We start from the raw sequence: 14,554 nt of genomic DNA, 5'->3' as shown, positions 1-14,554 counted from the left end.
CCAAAAAAAAAAAAAAAAAAAAAAGAGGGAGAGAGAGAGGGAGAGAAAGAGAGGGAGGGAGGGAAAAGAAAAGAAAAGGGAAGGAAAAAAATTAAAAAGACATCTCACATTCAGTAGCTAGAGAATTTAATTCAGCTTTTTCTTTTTAAGGTCATGCTGTCTGTGAGCAAGAGATCAGAATAATGATCCTTTGAGGACTCAGTCCTTGAATACATGCATAATGAAGCCTTGAAAGTAAAGACCAAAAAGATTAGCCTGCGGTTTTTTTTTTCTTATTTTACTGCATGTTATACAACCAGGTAATAAAATAATTCATATTTCTTAGTTATGAAAAATTACATATAGATGCTATTCCAAACAATAAAACCAAACCAGGGGCAATTAATAGGAACTGGGCTTGTTTTTCCACATTTCTCAAGGATATGTGCATTCTCATGGACATATACACAAGCAGATTCTGAACCCTTCCCTTGGTCTTCTGGGCTAAATAAAACTTAAGGCCTTGCATCTACTACCTGTGTTTTTTTTTTATAATCAACACAAGACCAATGTCATCAGTTTATTCTAAAGTGGAACTCTCAAGATTGCAAAGAAGCTGGTCTAGTTTGAAGGGGTAATTTTCACAATGATATCTGGAAGAGGGGGGAGAGGGTATGGGCTCTGGAAGAAAAGAAGAAAAAGATTTAGACCAGCAAGTACAAGGGGACGAGTGTTTGCCACGTTACACTGAGATTCACACAAGAATACAGATTTTAGAAAAGATGCTAGATGACAGGATGCCAGGTCAAGGTGAACTGGAGCTCCTGTGGTCTCCTCAAGCTTCCAGCCTTTGGGATAGGCTTACAATGTTATTGCTATGGTCTGAATGTTTGTGTCCCCCTAAAACTCACATATTGAAATCCTATGCCCAATACTATGGTATTAGGAGGTGGGGCATTTGGGAAGTGATTAGGTCACAAGGGTGGAGCTTTCGTGAATGGGATCAGTGTTTTTATAAAATAGACCCCACAGAGCTCCCTAGCACCTTCCACCATGTGAGGACACAGGGAGAAGTCAGCCATCTGCAACCCGGAAGAGGACCTTCACAAGAGCTCTACCATGCTAGCACCCTGACCTCCAGAGAGGAGATTAGTAGATGATAATTCAGTTCAGAGCCTGTCACTTCAGGGCTTGAGACACTCATAGGATATCCAGCAGGAGCTATCAAGCAAACAGTTAAAAATATAATGTAGGGCTTCCCTGGTGGCGCAGTGGTTGAGAGTCCGCCTGCCGATGCAGGGGACACGGGTTCGTGCCCCGGTCCGGGAAGATCCCACACGCCGCGGAGCGGCTGGGCCCGTGAGCCATGGCCACTGAGCCTGCGCATCCGGAGCCTGTGCTCCGCAACGGGAGAGGCCACAACAGTGAGAGGCCCGTGTACCGCAAAAAAAAAAAAGTAGCTCATGGAAAAGTGTGAGGAAATTACAAAATCAAAAGAACAAGTTTGTTGCTTCTACTATAGCTATTAATAACAATCATTAGGTGAGCAGTGACTTGAAAAATGGGTTGGACATAGATTCTTTTTAGGAAGAATAACTCTGACAATACCATGAAAGAAGGAATGGAAAAGAATATAGAGGTGGGAATACTAGGTTACTGCAGACATCCATCTGGAGGCGGTGAGGGACTCAATTCAGAGAGTGGCCACAGGAATGAAGTGGGACGGTCAAATTTGAAATTCATTTTAGGGCAAAATATCTAGGATTTGGCAGTGAAAAAATTGGGTTAGGATGTGAGAGAAAGGGAAGCATGAAAATGTCCCTAAGATTTCTAACTGAGAAGAACAGGTGGGTGGACATTATTAACCAGCCCAGCATAAGTCAAAGTTTTCCTTTGTTCCTTGTTCTTTCCTTTGTACTTATATACTACATGCCCCCTAGGCTCTGACAGGTTTCAAAGATATTGGGCCTAAAGATAATCCTGCTGGTCAGAAGAAAATAAATCACTTGCCTTTTTAAATACTTACAATTTCCAGTCCAAGAATAAAGAGCTTGTAGTAGTTGAAAAAGAGATTTAATAAATCGTGTCCTGGGACTGAAAGTAGTGACTCACTACTAACAAATGATGATATTGTTTAGCTCCATCACTCATTACCTCATTAGTCTACACAGTGTCTCTTACAGGTCTCCACTTCCCTAAGTGGAAAGTAATGCAGATCGGCTCATCCAACTCTACTGTAGTCCATCCATCTCCATTTCACCCCACTTAGCATCCCAGAGGCTGAAGAGCTACAGACCTTTTGTCATTTGCCAGATTCCCTTACAGCTCTAGCTCCTTCCAAGGTTGAACTTCCACCAAACAAACCTAAGCACCCAGGATTTGGAAGGCAGAGGCCATTCTGCCACCCGGGATACTTCTAGTAGCATCATTGCAGTGGTGGCATTTGGTTTTCTTGTCTTTTCTACAACAATAGTTGCAGAGGTCTTGTTATAGGTTGAATTGTGTTCCTGAAAAATGTTGAAATCCTAACCGCCAGCACCTGTGAATGTGACCTTTATATGGAAATAGGGTTTTTGCAGATAATCAATTAAGATGAGGTCATTAGGGTGCGTCCAATCCAATATGATTAGTGCTCTTATAAAAGGGGGAAATTGGGCACAAAGACAGACACATGAGAACGTGAAAGTAAAGATCAGACTGATGTATCTACAAACCAAGGAATGTCAAAAGTTGCTGGCAAATCACTAAAAATTAGGAGAGAGACATGGCACAGATTCTCTCTCACAGCTCTCAGGAGAAGCCAGCACTGCTAACAACTTGCTCTTGGACTCCTAGCTGTCAGAACTGTGACACAATACCTTTCTGTTGCTCAAGCCAAACAGTTTGTGACACTTTGTTATAGCAACTGTAGAAAACTAGTACAGGTCCCAGGTCTGGTTCCTAGTTTTGTGGGTGTTGAGAGGCAGGGAATGGGGAGAGGGGTGCATCCATATTGACAATGCACATTACAGCATAGTGGACTATTCCCAGAGCTAGCAGTTACAACTTCAGGTTTTTGAAATTTCCTTCCTTCTTCTTTTAAAGGCAGTAGCTACTTAGGTAGGCCAATTCAGTGGTGGTTCCTGAAAGTTCAGTCTAGAACCTGCTTCTGACTTCCCATTTCTTGAATTAAGTCCCTTTTTCTTAAACTAGGTTCAGTGGATTCTGCTAACTGTCTTGACTATAGGAAACCATTACACCCCAAAGAGATTCTAGCCCACAGAAAACAACCCAAAATTCTATGTTCTCTTGGGCGATACAGTGCATGGATCTATAACAAGTATGAACAAACCAAAGCAGAGTGAAACTAGGTAGTAGGTCTAATTGAAATTAGATCACAAACTAAAAAAAAAACAAACAACTCTATTCCTTCTAGAGATTTCCATATTTGTAGGAAGAACACTGACCTTATTGCAGTAGTAAGCAGCTGGTTTTCCTTAACTAGGTAAAATGAGGGAAAACAGACAGAGAGAGGGGTGGGGTGGATAAGGATGGAAGTTATAAATATAGGCATAAACATTGTAAATTTTGCTGGTCAAATAAAATTTTGGCAGTCTTATGGTTTTGGAAAGCTCCTTTGGAGATTCTGTAATATAAAACTTCATAGAGAAATCAATCACTAAAAAACTCAGGCCCAGGGCTTATAAGATTTGTAGTGAACTCTTCATAAACAATGTGAATGAGGTACAAGGCTAAAACTCACAACAATGTTGTTAATAATCATAATAGTTAGAGTTAGTTGTTTTAAAAGCCATAGTGCTTCCCGAGTCTAGACCTTTACTACTCCAAATGGGGTGACTGAGTCCCAGAGAGGTGAGATGACTAACTCAAAGTCAAGCAAATAGGGGTCTGATTATTTGAAGGACAAATAACTAACTCTTATGTAAGAAAAAATTTGCTTTCTCAGTGCCCTCAGAAAGCATGTTTTAAGAGCCATGTCTATATTACATGCTAATAGATAATGCACAGAGAAGTTTGGGCAAAGTTCTGCTTATCTAATGCTGAGAGCACTGACTCAGATGGACAGGTAAATCAAGAACATCAGAGAATTCAGCTGAGCCCTCAAGGCCTAGATCAAATGCAGTCCCTGCCCTTGGCCTTCTTAGTCTCCCAGCACATGTCTGCCTCTGAATCCCAGGGCACTTCAGTCATTTCTCTGTTAGTGTATTTGTCACTTATTTTTTTGTAGCATTTACCTAGTGCCAACACTGTTCCGGTGCTTTCCTCAAAACAAGCCCGTGTGATACGTCTTAGTATTATCCTCACTTTATAGATGGGGATCTAAGGGACAGAGACAGGAGGTCACTCTGCCAAGGTAGAACAGGATTCAAATCAAAGTGAGCTGGGACCACAGTCCATGTTCTAACCCCTTCCGTACAACCCTTCTACCATGTTAAGGCTGGAGGCTTCCACGCCCAACATTTTCTTCTACCCACAAGCTTACTGAGAGCGGATTTCACTCTGAGTCATGCATATATTCTAGAGAACATTTAAAATAGTGCCTGGGGCAGACTTAGAAATCAGATCATTAACTAAATAAATGAATAACAAATAGGTGAAGAAGGCATGAGGGCATCTAGGCTGAGACAGCAAAAATGCATCTGTGATACACACATTGGTGGTGATGGGCCTGGAGAAACACCGTCCTTTCTCTTTGGTCATTTCACTCCCATGTACTCCCCGCGTGCTACTTTCCTTAGGCTGCTGTGCTAAAATTTGTTAAAATGTATGAATTTTAGGGGAAATAACCAATTGCAGGATGAGAGCTAGCTCTTGATGAAACTCTGAAGAAGAAATGTGACTTTGCCGCTCTCTTTTTTCCCCTTCTGTTTTCTTTTTGCCCAATATGGGTGGTCCCCATGTGAGGTGTCCTGGGCTTCACTTGATGGGTTTGGAGAGGTCACCGCTAGGTCTCCAGGAAGAGAACAGTCTGACCACAGCAGTGGGACAGTCACCTTAAGGATCTACAGGCGTGTGCTATAAAATATATATCCACTCAGACATATGATTCAGCCCCACTCAAATGTTCCCAGTAGTTTAGATTTGAACATTTGATTTACCCTTCTCTCATAAACTGCCATAAAATCACTTTAGTGCATGACTCACTTTCTTTCATTTACTCACATTTCAGTGAAGATAATTAACCTTGGCTAATAGTTCTCTTCACTAGACTGACTCAGGTGTTGTTAAAAGCAACAGGCTTACATAATAGACAGTGGAAGATGGAGACACGAAATGCAATTTGGCTCATATGTTCTAGCACTGAGATCTAACACATTCTTATGAATTCTAGCTCTTAGCTGGGAGGTCTCTCGGTCAAAAGCAGGGGCTCTGGAATCCAAGTCCTCGAATTTGGTCAGTCTCATGGTAGCAGTAGTTTAAGAACCAGCATCTTGGATAGAAAAGCAAGAAAAGGAATGGAAGTGTTTTCTTTCTATTATTATATTTTATAATAAATAGTCTGTTTGATTATCTATTTGGCTTTAAATTGCATGATTTGTTCCTCAAAAAGTTAAACATAGAATTACCATATGACCCAGCAATTTCACTCCTAGGTATGTACCTAAAGAACTGAAAACAGGTATTGAAATCAATACACGCACTTGCATTTTCATAGCAGCACTATTCCCAGTAACTAAAACATGGAAAAACAACAGATAAATGGATAAGCAAACCGTGGCATATATGCAGAGTCGAATGTTATTCAGTCATAAAAAGAAGTGAGTACTGATACACACTACAATACGGTGAACCTTGAAAACACACGCTAAGTGAAAGGAACTAGACACAAAAGGCCACATATTGTGTGGCTCCATTTATACAAAACGTCCAGAATAGGTAAATCCATAGAAACAGAAAGCATATTAATGGTAGCCAGGGGCTAAGGGAAAGGAGAAATGGGGGAGTGACTGCTAATGAGTACCGGGTTTCCTTTTAAGGTGATGAAGATGCTTGGGAACTAGATAAAGATGACGATTAGATGAGATTATAAATGTACTAACTGCCACTGAGTTGTTCACATAGTTAACTTTATGTCACATGAATTTGACCTCAATTTTCAAAAATTGCATGTCTTCCCATTGAGATATTATTAATACACTAAATAAAATTATAAACTTACCATTCTTTTGCAAATCAGTATGGCATACATCCTATCATACAAGGATGATGTTCAAAATATTTAATAAACAGCAAGGAACACATGCCCCCAATCAGAAATGACATCTCCCATGGGGCTTCCCTGGTGGCGCAGTGGTTGAGAGTCTGCCTGCCGATGCAGGGACACGGGTTCGTGCCCCGGTCCTGGAATATCCCACATGCCGCGGAGTGGCTAGGCCCGTGAGCCATGGCCGCTGAGCCTGCGCCTCCGGAGCCTGTGCTCCGCAACGGGAGAGGCCACGATAGTGAGAGGCCTGCGTACCGCAAAAAAAAAAAGGAAGAAAAAAGAAAGAAATGACACCTCCCATTAACAATTAGCCAGCTGACTGTCAGCCCTTTTTGGCCTTCAAGTAGGAAACCACTGAAGGATCATTTTCTCTATGAGCCACGCATTGCAGGTCAGCAAGCATGATCTCCCTGACTCCTTACCAACAATTTGGACTCATTTGTAAAGGGAAATTTCTTCCATTTTGCAGAAGAAACTAAAGTTCAGTGAGACTAGGCAGTTTACTCAGGATCACATAAACATTAAATGGCAGAAGCAGGACTCACAGTCAGGAATTCTTATTGCAAACCAAGATCTCTTTACGGCACAAAAGTCATTTTTCTCAAGACAACTTACATCTAAACAACTCAACTGCTACAGATTTTTGGAAAAGATATTGGCCCTCTGAGCATTCTCTCAGATATTTAAATTATTGAAAGAAAATGGTAGAAAATATCAAATGAAGAAACAGACCAGATTTCTTGGCATAAGCTCAATGGTACAGTTACATTAATAAAAACTAATATTTGACAATTTAGTATTTTGCAAACATACGTACCCTGGATATAAATGTAGCAAAAAATTACCCCTTCCCCTCCCCTTCACCACCAAATCTGATGATAGCAAGTGTCCAGGGCAACCCTTCACTAGCAGGCAACCTGTTCAGTCACACAGGGCCCTGTGCTCAGAAGTTTCATGGTTTAAAGCTCTGCTGTTGCCACCTTGAAATTCTTAATCATTTTTGAACAGGAGGTCCTGCTTTTTTATTTTGCACCAGGTACTGCAAATTATGTAGCTGGACTTGCCAGCATCCAAATAATTTTAATCCTTATCTGACCTACTTAGAAGAGCTGTTATGAACATTGAATGGAAGTAATGTTATAAAATTCTTTACCGTTTATAAAGTATTTTCACATAAAAATTCTTCTTCTTCAGTTAACAGATTTGTGATTATTTAGATTCACTGCCGGGCAGCTCCTTGAGGAACATATTGCCCACCTAGACTCAGGTCTCCTGGTGCTCAGGGAGGGATTCTTCTTGAAGCTTCTACTGCTGCCTTTGCAGCCTTCAGCAATACATTCCAGTGATGCCTCCCCAGCAGGGCCTCGTTTGCACCCTAAACCGTGTGAAGAACCCCTCACCCACTCTCACTGCCACTTTCTCTCTGTCATGTCACTCTGTTCATGCTCCTCATAGCACTGTCACCTCTGTCTGTAATTATTTCTGTCTCGTTTGTTCATTATCTGTCACCTTCGCCGGAATGTAAACTCTACAAGGGCAAGAGCTTCTCCGTTTTCATCAGTGTGTATTTCCAGCACATGGAAGGCACTCAATAAGTCATTTCTTGAATGAATGAATGAATGAATGAATATTCTTTTCCAGTAGACCTGAGAAGGTTGCTTTCCGCACTGACTCTAAAGCACTGTGATGTCCTTTGGTCCCATGGTCAACGGGTAGATTCTGTTGGAATGTATTGCTTTACAAATGTTTAACTATCAGCTTATTTATCTACCTACTCTGAAAATGAGATTCTAAACGATAATAAAAAATGGCTTTGGAATGTGCCCTAAGCCTACGGTGCACATGGTACAGAATGTTCTCAGAAGCAACAGGACTCATGAATAATGAGGCAGCCACTTCCCTGACTTTATGGCCTTGCCTGCCTGCTGTTCTCGCCCAGTAACCTTTGCCTATATCCTAAATCTCGGCTGCCACATGTGCTCCACAGTTTCTACCCAGCTCCATGCTTAGAGCCCTGCTATTTTATGGAAAGAATGTAATTAACACCACCTACCGCAAACTTTGCTCCCGGCAGAGCCCCTGACCAAAGCAGCATTATTCCGTTCAGGCTGTGAATGCTAGACTGCTCCAGACGGCAAAGCTGAATCAACAGACCCTGGCAGGAAGGCTGGGTTTATTTCACAGCAGGTAGGAATGTGTAGCTGCAGCACAAACAGAAAATTTCTTTGACCTTCCCTGAGTTATGTGAGCATTTGCCATGCTTAATAAAATCAGGATCTATTAGCCTATTTGCTCCACACACAGAATTTTTGACCGGCAAATTTACATGTAGCTTTACCCATATGAATCAGTGTCATTCATACACACACACACATTCTCTCAATACATACTCATTATAAAAAGTTCAAATAATGTAAAAATGTATAGAATAATATCTAGGGTCCTTTATCCCATCCCACTCCCCTCCCTCAGAGGTATATTTTGAACATTTTGAAGTATAATGTTTCTCCGTTAACATTTTAGAATATATTGTTCTGACACTCTTTCTGCCTTTAAAAACATTTATTTAAAAACAATTATAAAAAGCACTTATAAAAACCTTTATTGACTTTAAAATGTGTATGTGCTCACATATTAACATTTCTGAAACTGAGCTGGCTTACATTTGATAGCTTCTTAGATTTAACGAAACACACAGTTTTTCAGTTTTCAATTAAATGGTTCATGTTCGATGTATTGTTTTGAAACTTATTTTTCAAGAGAACCTAAATAATTTCTTGACACAATATTTACCACTCTTACTGCATTTATATCCATATCACTGTTCGCCATTTTCAAACTGTAAAGTATATGGTTATAACTCTCGTGTCTTCAAATGGCTTCTAAATTTCCTCCTGACCCCTCACACAGTGCCGTAAGCATAAGGGTCCAAGTCCTTTACAAAATTTGTTTGGGGATGAGATAAAGAATTTGGATCATACTCTTGGGAGCACCCTTGTAACCTGTAGCTAATATGCGTACAAAAATCTTTCCTCGGGCTTCCCTGGTGGTGCAGTGGTTGAGAGTCCGCCTGCCGATGCAGGGGACACGGGTTCATGCCCCGGTCCGGGAAGATCCCACATGCCGCGGAGCGGCTAGGCCCGTGAGCCATGGCCGCTGAGGCTGCGCGTCTGGAGCCTGTGCTCCGCAACGGGAGAGGCCACAGCAGTGAGAGGTCCGCGTACCGCAAAAAAAAAAAAAAAAAAAAATCTTTCCTCATGCTGAGGTCAATCGGTGTGTCCTTTGACTTACACACTGGTTTACTTATATTTTCTTTAAGCTGTGTATTTGGGAATGGTCCACCATGTCACACGTACATAACCTATCTGAGAATTGTGGGTTTTGCAACATCTCACCATTTTCTCATGATAGGAAATGGGGAAGTAAGGCATTTGCTAACTCCACTTCTGCTTTTGTCCACAATTGCTAGCAAGTAACACTTTCCTTCCCATCCCATCCCCCAAGTCATGAGCAGCCTTAGGCTCTCTGGAGCTGGCCCAGGGGCTGAGCAGGGCTGGGGTGAACTCACGGAGACCACAGTCACGTTGAGTAAGAGTGTAGAGAATGGGAGGACGTTGTCGTGCACTTGGACTGGCTCCAGCTCAGAATCAGCCTCCGAGAAGCAGGTTAGCTCTGGTCCTCTCAAGAGGGAGGTCCCAAAGGTTCAGATGAGGTTGGAACTCCTCAGGGACTCCTCGGTGCAGCATGGAACTAGATGCCTGGGGCCTGCCCTACATCTTGGTACTCTTAGGACTGAAGCCTAGACTTATTCCACCTCTGACATAGGAGGAGAATTGAGTGAGTGCCAAATGTTGCCCAGAATATGGAGTTCTGCAGCTAAAAGCTGATCCCTCAGCAAAAACAGCATCTCACCCTATTGACACAGTAAGGCATTTACAATAGCCGCAGGGTAACTACTCTAATGGTCCAAAAGGACAAATGGGAGCTTGGATTTTGAACCTGTGAGACCAGTCAGCATTCTCTCCATTTACCTTCATAGGAAGGAGGCCCTGCAGTGGCTTTTGACCCGATGGCCTGATCTCCAACTGTCATATAGCCAATCAGAACCATGAATCTGCCACAAATACCCTAGGTGCCATCTACCTCCAAAGAGACCCCAACTTGATTCACCCCTCGCCATCCCTCTGCTACCCCCCAAATCCAAGCTGTCATCATCTCTCACCTAGGTTATTGCAAGAGTCTCCCGAAAGCTTCCTTGTTTCTGCTATTATTTTCCACCAATCTATCTCCATATATAAACCAGTGTAATCTTTGAAAACATCAATTTCCTACATCACCTCCACCATACTCCATTGAAGAGCCTGTGCTCTTCTACTGCACTTAGAATAAAACCTAAAGTCCTCGACCTGAACAAGTCTCCATGCACTGACTTCCCCAGCATCTCCTCTTACACGTGATATTCCAGACACCAAACTAGAACACGCAGAGTTCTTTCCTGTTGCAGTAGCTGTTGCCTCTGCCTAGAAAACATTCACTGCTCTTCTGAGCATAACCTACTCCCTCTCATCTCAAACTCTCCACTATAACCTCACCTGCTCAGCACAGCCGTCCCTGGGCACCTGCCTCAAGTCCCCTCTCCCCTCTCCCATGGGGTGCCATATCACCCCATTTATTTTCTCCTTTAAGGCCTCTTATTATGCCCTGTAATTATCCATATATAATTATATATATATAATTATCCATATATAATTATATATATATAATTATCCATATATATATATATATATATATATATATATATAAACATATGTATTATGTTTATACTTTATATATATATATATCCATATATAATTACATATAAACATATGTATTATGTTTACTTCTGTCTTCCTATATGAAAATTTAAACTTCTGAGAATGAGGAATGTTGTTAGTTTCTCCTTCACTTCCCCTTTTTCTAATCTAGAATATTTCCTGAACAATTCTGAAAATTAATTAAAATTCATCGGGAAGTGCTGCATACCATTCAAACCCACCAGCCCAGGGTTGCCTGTGTCAGGATGTGGGGAAAGGTTGAGTGAAAACAGGATAAAGCAGCTGATCACAACCCAGGTGCCCATCAGCGTCACAAATCTGCAAGTACCCTCTGACCTGCCAAATCACAGTCTTCAGGGGCAGAGTGCGAACATCCTTGATTAGGAAGTCCCATGGGTAATTCTGCTGCATCTTTGTCTCAGCATGATCAGAACTTTGCCTCTGGAGTCACCAGGGCTCACAGTGGACTGTCACGGGGTTGATAACACGTGGTCAGAGCAATGCTTCAACCATCCTGCCTTAGGAGAAACAGTGAACATAGAGGTGCCCTGACGGGTGAGGGCAGAGCTCTCAGAAGTGGTGTTTCGCCACAACTCAACCTTCCAGGGAAGCTTATGAGGCAACTCAGATCAAAGGGCTTTTGCAGGAGGTGTATGTGAGCAGTATAGGTGTGTATGTTTAAAATAGCTTTTTTTACAAAAGTAAAATATTGTAGAAAATTTGGAAAATACAGAAAAAATATAAAGGAAACATTTTAGTACCAAAAAAGAAAATCACCATAGCCACTAATACTTATACTGAGTGCTTACAATCTGTCAGGCATTTTCCTATATGCTTCACAGGTATTTATTTATTTAACTCTCACAACAAACCAATGAGGTGTTTTCCTCACCCATTTTACAGATGAGAAAACTGAGGCACAGGGAGGTTAGAAAATTGGCCCCAAAACATACAATCCTAGGATTTTAATTTAGCAATTTTCCTCCAGAACTCACCTTCTTAACTACTCTGCAATAAATCTCTGTGTGATTGTGTATATTTATATTTGTACAAACATACACACACATTTATATATGTAATGGGGCAAAAAAATGGTTTAAATAGTAACAGCCTTTCCTCATCTTTCTATAGAGGGAGAAAGCTCATTTTTAGTTACCTGCCAGATCTCTGAAAAATAAATACAATTTTTTAGACTCACTTCTTCCAGTTAAGGTAGTGATGATCTTCCTGTTGCCAGAAGCTGCATTTGCTTACTTGTTAAATCATGATTAGGTGTGTAATTTTATCAAATGTTTGTTCTACGACTGTAAAAGTAACCATGTTCCTCTCTCCCCTCCCACACCCCCTTAACCTGCTAACTAAGTTGGCTCCAGATTTGTTAGCTTGGCTGTGATTTTTTTCTAATCGATGGCTAAATTTTGGTTGCTGGTATTTTGTTTCAGAATATTGCCTCTATGTTTAATAGTTTCTTTTAATAAGTTTCTTTTCTCATACCATTCTTGTCTGGTTTTGGTATCAAGGTTGTAATGGACTTAAAAAATGAGTTGAGGAGTGCTTCATCTTTTTCTCTTCTCTGAAAGAGTTTACGTTTGGAATTACTAACACCTTGAACTCATCAATGAAAATACTCTGGGCCTAGGATTTTGCTCACAGAAAGATTTTAAATGTTTATTCAATTCCTTTCATGGTGATAGCACATGTCAGGTTTTATTTTATTTGACTCAGTTCTGATCATTTTTATTTTCCTAGGAACACATCTATTTCTTATAAGTTTTTAAATTTGGGGGCATAAACTTGTCTTCTCTCACTTATCTAATTGTGTAATGTTACGTGTATAGTAACGTTCTTTTCTCTTTTTTTTCCTTGACAAAGCCTGACAGTAGTTGCCATTTTTATTACTCTTTTAAAAGCAGACTTTTTTGATATTCTCATTTGTATCTTTGATTTCTGTTTCATTTATTTCTGTCTCTTCAACTTTCTTTGGGTTATTAAGTGAGTTTGTTCTTCCCTCTGATTTCTTAAATTGGATGCTTAGCTCAATTTTTTTTTTTTTTTTTTGCATTTCTTCTTTGTTAAAATAAGCATTTAGGGCTACAAATTTATCTCTCAGCACAATCTTACTACATCCCACAAGTTTTGACATATAGTATTTTATTTATTATTCATTTCTAAAATTGCCTAATTTCTATTAATTAATTCTTCCTTGACTGGTTTAGAAGTGTGTTTTAAACTTTCTGAGTGTATAGAACATTTTCAGTGATCTTTTTATTGCATTATAGTAAGAAAATGTGATAGGTATATTACCAATGTTTCCAAAAAAATTGAGATCTTTAAGGCCAAATGTATCCAGTTGACTTCCAAAAATGTCCCATGTGTGTTTAAAAACTGCAAGTTTCATGCCGATAACCCCACAAAAGTCAACTTCTATACCCCTGTACATGTTTTACTGGCCTTCAAGGAATTCCCATATTTTCTTACCAGTAAAAATTGCATTAAAGTAACATTTTAAAAAATATACTTTATCCAAAAATTTAACAGATGCTGGACTAAGAAGGAATCTTGTTTTTGAAAATGGAAAATTTTTATAAATTTAAGATGAATTATTTTCTCTCTCCATCCCTCAATTTGACCTTGATTGTAGCACGGATTATGTTGTGTTATGATAAGATGTCTCCCTGTTTTGATGTTAACAACTTGGGGAAAATGCCTATGTCATACTCACTTTGTAAGCCCTCACTTGCCTGAAACATAGTGTTTTATTAATAGATTTCTCTTAAATCCATGAAATGTATTAATAGTAACCTTCCCTGCCAAATGGGTACATACTACTGCTCTCCTTATTACAGAGATGATTTAGTTCCCCTGAAACTGACTTCTCTTTCAGCCTCGCTAAACATGGTATAACTGGGTGCACACTCCATAGAACCGAAATCCAAAAACCCTGAATACTTGTCCCCATTAATTCAATATGTAATGAACTCTTAATCTATGTGTAGTGCTGTGTTCTCAGTCAGCCACTGATATGCTGTTTGCCATTTTATCTTCTTGTTGGAGTTTTCATTACTCTTGTTTCACCAATAATACAGGAATGTTGAAGGGTGAGAGTGGTCTAAATCAGAGCTAAGGATCCATAACCCAACAGCCAGGAGAAATATGGGGTATTTTTTTACAGCAAACTGTGTTACACTTTAAAATTTTATTAAACAATTATAAGAGCCTATGAACCTAGTAATGAAAGCCATGAAATAGAACATTCATGTCTATCATAAGAGAGGATTCAGTAAATGAATAAAATACTCGTGTTTAATAACTTGCCTTGCACTCTCCAGTATAGATGAACCAGAATTATATAGGGAGAGAGATTAGATTGATAGGTATTTTTAAAGTGTCAGCTTTTCAGTTGGTTTCAGACTAGGATTTAAATATTAGTGTTTGAGAAGATTAAAAAGTTCTTATTTAGGGTAACTGAGACGAAGTGATTTATACCAAGAAAGAGAGAGAGAAAGAGTGAGAGAAACAGAGAGGGAGAGACAGAGAGAGAGAGGGAGAGACAGAG

The 14,554-nt window shown here is 40.1% G+C and overlaps 1 long non-coding RNA gene across 1 annotated transcript in view; it reads right to left on the bottom strand.

Annotated features, from left to right (window-relative positions):
* Nucleotides 1-11,491, bottom strand: part of LOC112409083 (uncharacterized) — a 32,025-nt gene extending 20,534 nt beyond the window's left edge. Inside the window, exons 1-2 of the long non-coding RNA XR_003005089.1 lie at nt 11,335-11,491; nt 8,238-8,385 (exon numbers count right to left, since the gene is read on the bottom strand). This is a non-coding gene — a long non-coding RNA (uncharacterized LOC112409083). The remainder of the gene's footprint in view (nt 1-8,237; nt 8,386-11,334) is intronic.
* Nucleotides 11,492-14,554: the final 3,063 nt, after the last annotated feature.

This window comes from Neophocaena asiaeorientalis, unplaced genomic scaffold, assembly GCF_003031525.2.
Source record: "Neophocaena asiaeorientalis asiaeorientalis breed wild unplaced genomic scaffold, Neophocaena_asiaeorientalis_V1.1 scaffold5, whole genome shotgun sequence".
NCBI lineage: Eukaryota > Metazoa > Chordata > Mammalia > Artiodactyla > Phocoenidae > Neophocaena > Neophocaena asiaeorientalis.
Note: the sequence above shows the minus strand (reverse complement) of the source record. Positions and strands in the feature narration are given on the sequence as shown.